Here is a 7,738-nt window from a genome sequence, read left to right as displayed (position 1 = left end):
CAAAAAAGCAACCCTGGATCCAGAAGTTTTGGCCAACTACAGACCAATATCAAATCTTCCCTTTCTCTCCAAAATTCTGGAGAAAGCAGTTGCTCAACAGCTGTGTGACTTTCTCCATAGAAACAGCCTATAAGAGGATTTCCAGTCAGGTTTCAGGATTCATCATAGCACAGACACAGCACTCGGCAGAGTTACCAATGACCTCCTACTAGCATCAGATGAGGGGCTGGTCTCTGTGCTGGTCTTATGAGATCTTAGTGCAGCTTTTGATACCATTGACCACCATATCCTTCTACGGAGACTGGAACATGTCATTGGCATTAAAGGAACTGCACTTAACTGGTTCAGGTCATATTTACTAGGTCGATCTCAGTTCATACTCACTAATGATAAACCCTCAGAAACCACTGCAGTCACTTATGGTGTTCCTCAAGGCTCTGTGCTTTACAATTACAATTACAGTGCTTCACCCTTTATCTGCTTCCTCTCGGTCACGTTATTAGGAAACACTCAATTAATTTGCACCGTTATGCTGACGACACACAGCTGTACTTATCAGTGCATCCACATGAAATAAATCAGCTGACTAAACTGGAGGCCTGTCTAAAGGAGATAAAAACTTGGATGACCCTTAATTTCCTTTTATTAAACTCTGATAAAACTGAAGTCATTGTCCTGGGCCCAAAACATCTTAGAGACACCCTATCTAATGAGACAGGTACCCTGGAAGGCATTACCTTGGCCCCCAGCACGACTGTAAGGAACCTAGGAGTTCTCTTTGATCAGGATTTGTCCTTTAATGCCCACATGAAGCAAATTTCTAGGACTGCTTTCTTTCATTTACGTAACATTGCTAAGATCAGACACATCCTGTCTCAAAGGGATGCAGAAAAATTAGTCCATGCCTTTGTCACTTCCAGGCTGGATTACTGCAATTCCCTCCTATCAGGCAGCACCAGTTGGTCCCTAAAGACTCTCCAGCTGGTCCAAAGTTCTGCTGCCCGTGTGTTGATTAGAACTAGTAGAAGAGACCATGTCTCTCCTGTACTGGCCTCTCTGCATGGCTCCCTATCAAATTCAGAATAGAATTCAAAATTCTCCTTCTAACATACAAAGTCCTCAACAGTCAGGCTCCTTCATACCTGACAGAGCTCCTAGTCCCCTATTACCCAGCTAGAACCCTTCGCTCCCAGGATGCAGGGTTACTTGTGGTTCCTAGAGTTTCTAAAAGTAGAATGGGAGCCAGAGCCTTCAGCTATCAGGCTCCCCTCCTGTGGAACCGTCTCCCAGTTTCAGTCCGGGATGCAGATACCCTCTCTACCTTTAAGAGCAGACTAAAGACCTTCCTTTTTGATCAGGCTTATAGTTGGGCTGCTTAGGCTGGCCCTTAGATATGCTGCTGTAGGCTTAGACTGCTGGGGGATCTCCCATGGTGCACTGGGCTTCTCTCTACTCCTCTCTGTCCTCCTATATTTGTCATACATAAATCATACTCATACGTATTACTAACTCCTCTTCTTCTCCGGAGCCTTCAGGCTCCCCTCATCCCAGATCCCGGGTGCTGCTGGAGGAGGCTGCAGACCTGAAGAGGCTCAAGCTGCCACCCATAGCTCCAGCTGCTCACGTCCCCGTCTGTCCATCAGTCTCTTCCCTTTCTCTCTCTCTTTCTCTCTGTACCTCTCTTTCCTTCTGAATATCTGTCTTCCTCCATTATATGTCTTTGTCTCTGCCCCGCTCTCCTGCTCTCTTTCCCCCCAACCGGTCAAAGCAGAAGGCCGTCCCCATTGAGCCTGGGTCTGCTCCACGTTCCTGCCTGTTAAAAGGAAGGTTTTCATCGCCACTGTTGCAGGATGTGCTGCTGATGGAGAATTGTTGGGTGTAGATTCATTGAAGGAGTGAGGTACTGGACCTGCTCTACTAGTAAAGAGTTATGAGATAACTTTTGTTGTGATTTGGCGCTACACAAATAAAATTGACTTGACGCAGGCACGGGGAGAACATGCAAACTCCACACAGAAAGACTCGAACCCGGAATCTTCTTGCTGTGAGGCCACAGTGCTAACCACTGCACCACTGTGCAGCCAAGAGTTTACATAATTTCCTTTAAGATATAGTTGATAGGTAGCTCCCTCTGGTGGACTGATGGCTTCAGAGAGATTCTCTCCTATAGTTTTAAAATAATCATTAAAATTGTTAGCAAGGGCGATATCATTAAAATTCTTCTTCTTCTTCTTCTTCTTCTTCTTCTTCTTATTATTATTATTATTATTATTTCTGGCATCTTGCATGTTTCTGGTGTCAGGAAGAACAGAGGTTTTATGTCCCCGGCTGAGGACCTCATTTCGCACCTTCCAGCATTGCTTCTGATCACCTTGAGAGGCCTTGATAAGATGACTATAATGATTCCGTTTACTTATTCGTATGATGTGTGTCACATTGTTTTTGTATTTTGTATACTTTTCTTTGTTTTCATAAGTTGGTTTTTGGATGTAACGTTCAGAAAGTGCGTTTTTCTTTTTAATTGATTTCAGTGTGCCTCTCGTAAGCCATACTTTCTGATCCCCTACAGCACCTTTTATGATCTTCTCAGGTATGGCGGAGTGAGTACCTTCAGTTATTCCTTCAATGAGAACATTGTATGCTGCATCTGGAGATTTGCAGCTATAAACAGCGTCCCATGTTTTGTCTCTAAGGTTTTCAGATAATTTCATTAAGTTCTTTTCGTTCAGTACTTTCACTTTGTTTTTTAAAGGTACCTCATTAATCTTTTTAGTCATATCAATGAATCGTGCAATAGGAAAGTGTATGAGTTAATAGTGGGGAAGAAGGATGAGGAGTGCAGCACATTTATGAAATCATTTTTTACAGTGTTCTCTTTGGCTAAATCGATGTTCAAATCGCCAAGAGTAAAACAATTTTTTATTGGTTTTCTTTATGCAGTTTAAGAGTTCATCTAATTTGTTTTTAAAACTGTTGAAATCAGAATCCGGAGGTCAGTAGATCACTCCTTCAATCAGAGTCTTTCCATTATTTACATTAATCTCACCAAATAAAGAATCTGAATATCCATCATCAATAGACAAGTCATCAAGCACACACCACCAGCTGGTCTACCAGATCTATTTCTATTATAAAATGCACATCCATCCAGGCTGAGTGTATCCAAATGTGTTCTTTCATTGATCCAGGTTTCACTGCACCCAATTACATCAAATCTATGGTCTATATTAGCCAAGAGGGATCGTGACTCATCATGGTGTCTATTGAGATTTCTAATGTTTAAATGCAGCAAACAGTACGAATAATTTTTGTTGATGGATTTTAGTTCATCTGGTGTATCGCGCTTACAATCCAACTTTTCAAAGCACTGCTGTTTAAGTACTTCACAATTTTTCTCATTGATTATGTCATTAAAATCCATTCAGAACACATGATAAAAGTGCCTGATAGCTGATGAGGAAGTCATGTAGAACTATATTAAAAAATCCTGTATCATGGAAGCCTATCATCTCAATTCTATATCAAACTAAGCCTAAAGTACAGTACGAGATCAGACCAGCAGCAGGTATGTGAAGACCAGTCATGTGATCTCAAGGAGAGTGGAGGAACTCACTGTGCCATCATACTGTTCCTTGGAGATGGTTACCGTCCCAGATGCCATCCTGAGCTCATCCGTCCTCAGGACAGTCGTAATCCAAATTTTATTGGATACGCAGCTTCTTGGCATCAGACAGCTTGTTTATCACATATGGCTGATCAGTTTTTGAGAGTAGGTGGATGCATCCGTCCCGAGTCCAGCCAGCTGCGACCTCGTCTTTGAATTTTCTCCGCAGGTCCTCCAGCAGTTTCACCCTCTTTGCAGTTCGACTCTCCAGAATGTGCATCTTTGGCGTGGATCCCTTGAGCCGCTTTTTAGCTTGTAGATCTTGTCTCTGGTATTATATTGGGCAAACTTAGCGATGATTCCCCTTGGTCTGTCCTTATTGTTGGACTTAGGTCCAAGGCGGTGGCTCCTGTCAGGTTCTCCAGGTTGCACTTGGATGTTGAGTATGTTTTTAGTTCTGCCCATTCTTACTTCATCTGTATTTTCACGGTCATTTTCTGGAACACCGAAGACGAGAAGACAGCTTCGTCTTGAACACTGCTCCTGTTCATTGTTTGCTGTCACAGGGAAAGCGATGCACTTGTTTCTGCCCTGTTTCTTGCTGCACAGTTTGGCATATTTGATTATTTGTGGAGGTTGATTGTTGATAATTGATTAAAGTTGAAAACTGAGCTCTGATATTGGCTTTCCTATGCGTATCACTGGATAATTATTGGTTACTGGTCGCGTACATGGCGCCTCTGAACCAACCCCATGACAGAATTGCTCTGAACGTTCGAACCCTGACTTGGCCAGACTCTCTCTCTCCATACCGCTGAGGCGGGTGAGCAGGACGTTTGCATGTGTGCTCATGCATTTGTACATAAAGAGTGGACATACGAAGCGCAAGTTTATCAAGATTTATTTATCAGTAAAGTTGAAATGTGGATAATAACAGTGGACTCTGGCTGCTTGTGGACTACAGGCCTGCTGAAATTAAGATGCTTTTCAATTTAACTCTCAATACCAAAAAAAAAAAAATCGTTCATTTGGCTTTCATCAGTGTTGTTAATCTATTTAAACGCGTGTTGGCCCCATTCTTCTGCATCATCACGTCAGTACGATGATGCAGATGCAGTACAATTTGACACAGATCTTTTTGAGTAACTCTAAAACACACAAGGGTTTTTGAGGCTAGTAGAACTGTGATGGGGTTACAGTGGGATTCGGTAACGTTGGATTTATGAGTCGCGGTCTGACTGCCGGGCCTCGTTCATGTTTGCTACTTTCGCTTTTATGAATATCCATCCCCAGAGGGAGGATGGTCGAACCCCCTTTTTTTGGAAACATGAGATCTTCTCACACCTCTAACCAGACAAGTAGTTCCCTTTAAAAAAAAACAAAAAACTGTGTGAATAAGACAATGCAGTGCAAATTATGAATCCACCGCGCAAATAAACAACGGTTTCTAAAGCGGCAACTTTCAGAAATCAAATGTGAAACTACAAGCAAAGGGAAGGAAATCAAAGGAGATCAGTTCTTGAGGTGAAACAAGCCATCTTATAGAATATTCACATTATGGGCTTGGCATTGGTACTTCAACGTTTTGCTCATTCTAATGTCATTCTGTATTTCCATGCTCACAAACACTGCGTGAACGGGAGGGCGTGGCGGTTCTTCAGGGTCAACGATTGGTCCACTCTGACTGACTCAATCTGCTGTTGATGTTTGTGCCTTGAGAGGACTTTTTCTGTCGTTCTGCTCCAGCGGCATCAAGCTGTTCCACAGGAAAAATTACAATGTGCCTTTAAAAATATCACAACAGTCTTCAGAACATCATCTTCCTAAGTGCCTTAAGCGTTTCCATATGCAAGGAAAAAGGAGGAAAAAGAAAGTAGAACAGACGAGTGTGTCGACTTCAAGGATCCAGGAACCTCCTTCTCATCTCGGAGGATTCATTTTATGGTTCATGGTTATTTTGAGCAAGACAGATGTAAAACACTGAGACCTTTTACCTCCTTTTTATCAAGATAAATGAAGAGAATTTCATCCTCCACCCATGTGATTCCACTGTATTAAATCATTAGCTCGTTTTTGTTCCAGCGTCTTGCCAAATATTTTGGCCCGCCTCACACGGGACTTTTAGACGCTGTCATAAATGAAACATCAGCAGATCAGCAAACACACATTGATTTTTCTTGTGTTGCCACCATGGTTTTATTTTGAAATGTTGCTGTCTTCTACAGGTTGGAAAACTCACCAGCAAACTCAACATCTCAAACAATCTGAAAGTCTTTCAGCCCATTGAGAATTTTTTTTTTTTTTTTTTGGACACATGAAACTAAAAGGCTGAGAGTTCCATTACTGCATTCAATACACACATCAGACGGAACATTAGCTGCAGTTCATCTTGATCCCCCGACAGTTTCCTCAAACTGTTTACAGAGAATGAGAAGTTGAAAACGGCCCACCAGGATCTCCAGAGGCCGCGGAGGATAAGTACATCATAGCAGCACAAAGAGTCTCTCTGTCATAACCCCGGCTGAACCTCCCTCTGATTACATCACACAAATATTCAGTTACACAGCAAGGCTGGCACAGAGGAACATGACCAAGACGTGATTGTGCAGAGGGGGACTGGGGGTTCTGCAGTGTTTTGGAGAAACTTCCCAGTCATTTATTAGAACTTAGAAAAACAAAAAGTGCCACTTGCGACACACAGTCGTCAGGGATGCACCCTGTATCATTTCAGTCTGATCAAACACACAAGTAGAGAGAGAGCTTCCTATCTTTGAAGCATTTTGCTACTTTCAGCTCATTGAAAGCTCAAGTGGTTGAAACTCGTTCCAGCACATGAGTGAATCTCAGTTTGGCTTTCATCTGCTTTCAAGCACTGAAGGAGGTGCTGAAGATGAAGACCGAGGTAAAGTTGGCCTGCTTTCTGCTGGACAGGTAGTTGACAAGTTGGCTGTTTGATTGTCCTAGCCAGCATGTAGCATGTACTAGCTGGCATTTAGCTTGTTCTACCTGCGATTAGTTTGTGCTAGCCGGCGTTTAGATTGTCCAAGCCAATGATTAATGTGTGCTAGCTGCTTTTTAGCTTGTCCTAGCTGGCAATTAGCATGGCCTAGCTGCTGTGTAGCTTGTGCTAGCCAGTGTTTAGCATGTACTAGCCGGCATTTAGCTTGTTCTACCCCCGATTAGTTTGTGCCAGCCGGCGTTTAGATTGTCCTAGCCAATGATTAGTGTGTGCTAGCTGCCGTTTAGCTTGTCTTAGCTGGCGGTTAAAATGTCTTAGCTGGCAGTGAGCATGTCCTAGCTGGCCTGTAGCTTTTGCTAGCCAGCGTTTAGCTTGTCGTAGCTGGCAATTAGCATGTCCTAGCTGGTGTGTGTTATGTGCTAGCAGGCGATTAGCTTCTTCTACCCAGCATTTAGCATGTGCTAGCCAGCATTTAGGTTGTCCTAGCTGGTATTTAGTGTGTGCTAGCAAGTAGTTAGCAAATGCAAAATTAAATAAAAAGTGAAATGGAATAAAATCTGGACAAGTTTGCCTTCAACAGCTCTCAAGTAGCAGTATTAGCCTTGAGAGCTGGTGGAATATTAGCAGTATTACCCTAGTAGCAATATTAGGCTTCTTGTGTGACTTTGAGGTACCTTTGGAGTTCAGGAAATAAAGTCTAGTGTATTTGTGTCCTCCATGCCAGCAGTGGGCCAGCGGCAGGAGGTTTTCAGATAGTTTGTCCCATTTTGTCAGATTTGCCAGAAATGTCTTGAGAGTCAAGGATGAACTGACATATCCTGGTACTTAAATGTCAAAGGTCATTGTCCTCTCACAAAACCATGATATCTGAGGAGTGGCTTCCTTAAATATTACACAACCATTCCCTGGGATTCAGGAGGGACATGGAAATATTTTAGTGGTCAAAGGTCACGGTTTCTGTGACAGGCAAACACTTAAGAAGCATACAACTGTGATGCAGTATTCTCTGGATATTGTGATGCAGTATTCTGTGGACATCCCAGTATAACAGGGCAGTTCCTCTTCTTAAGAATTTGGTCTCATTTCCTCTTAAAAGCAGGGATCTTTTCTAAATAGATAATTCTGCCTTTAATTTAGAGAAAAGCCTCCGTCATTTTCAGAGCGAAAATAAAAAT

The sequence above is a fragment of the Aulostomus chinensis genome, chromosome 20, assembly GCF_037954235.1.
Source record: "Aulostomus chinensis isolate RoL2024-O1b breed Wild chromosome 20, RoL_Achi_v1.0, whole genome shotgun sequence".
NCBI lineage: Eukaryota > Metazoa > Chordata > Actinopteri > Syngnathiformes > Aulostomidae > Aulostomus > Aulostomus chinensis.
Note: the sequence above shows the minus strand (reverse complement) of the source record.